This window comes from Rhincodon typus, chromosome 41 (genome assembly GCF_021869965.1).
Source record: "Rhincodon typus isolate 14 chromosome 41, sRhiTyp1.1, whole genome shotgun sequence".
Lineage (NCBI taxonomy): Eukaryota > Metazoa > Chordata > Chondrichthyes > Orectolobiformes > Rhincodontidae > Rhincodon > Rhincodon typus.
The window spans coordinates 1245381-1246416 of NC_063372.1; the positions used below are offsets into that span (position 1 = coordinate 1245381).

Consider the following 1036-nt stretch of genomic DNA (forward strand, 5'->3'; position numbering starts at 1 on the left):
ATGCTGCTTGGCCTGCTGTGTTCATCCAGCTCTACACCTTGTTATCTCAGATTCTCCAGCATCTTCAGTTCCTACTATCTCTGGCACGCAAGTGAGACTGTTTGGTGGCACATTGTGTGAACCGCAGGTGAGGAGGACAAGCTGGCATTCTGCTTCGAGGCTCCATACTATGTGCCATAGCTCACTGTCATGCTGCATCAATGAAGCGTTGGTATTCGAGGTGAGGAAAATAGTCTCCTTGAACAAAATCACTTTCAAGAAGTTGAGGCTTGAGGTGGAATTTTAAAGTATTTCACGTGACAGTAATGTACTTTATTGGCTGCACAAACAGATGGTCAATCCTTACAGAAATGTGGCAAATTTACACAGACTCTTGTTTTTGTGTGTGTGCAGGTACAAAGGAAATTCCTCCAGCTCTGAAACGTAAGTATTGCTGAATGAATTTTCCTGTTATCTGCCAATTAAACGTTGTTTTAGTGCTCCTGCCTTCTACCACCTGCCTGTTCCTGTGCAGAGCCCTGCTGTGCGATTCCCCCGACCCTCTCAAAAATGGTTTGGCTGGACCATTTCTGTCATTTGATCTGGCTCTGACGATTTCCGAACAGGGGAAGACGGGGAACGATGAGGCTGCTTGCAAGGCGGTTCTGGATAGCCATGGAGTTCAAGTATCTAATAAACACCAGATATCTTTATTTCACAGCCAGGAACTCTTGATCATAGGCCAACAGCAGCTAGAGGAGGGACATTATTAGGATCTCGAAATTGCGAGACATTGAATTTTTTATTTGTTCATGGGATGTGGGCATTGCTGGCAGTTATTGCCCCGTCCCTAGTTGCCCCCTTGAGAAGGTGGTGGTGAGCTGCCTTCTTGAACCACTGCAGTCCATGTGCTGTATGTAGACCCACAATGCCCTGAAAGTGGTAATTCCAGGATTTTGACCCAGAGACACTGAAGGAACGGCGATATATTTCCAAGTCAGGATGGTGAATGGCTTGGAGGGGAACTTGCAGGGGGCGGTGTTCCCATGTATCTGCT

The 1036-nt window shown here is 46.7% G+C and overlaps 1 long non-coding RNA gene across 1 annotated transcript in view; it reads left to right on the forward strand.

Annotated features, from left to right (window-relative positions):
* The first annotated feature begins 388 nt into the window (after positions 1 to 388).
* The window catches only part of LOC125487389, an 11761-nt gene continuing 11113 nt past the window's right edge, over positions 389 to 1036 (forward strand). Inside the window, exon 1 of the long non-coding RNA XR_007265865.1 lies at positions 389 to 423. This is a non-coding gene — a long non-coding RNA (uncharacterized LOC125487389). The remainder of the gene's footprint in view (positions 424 to 1036) is intronic.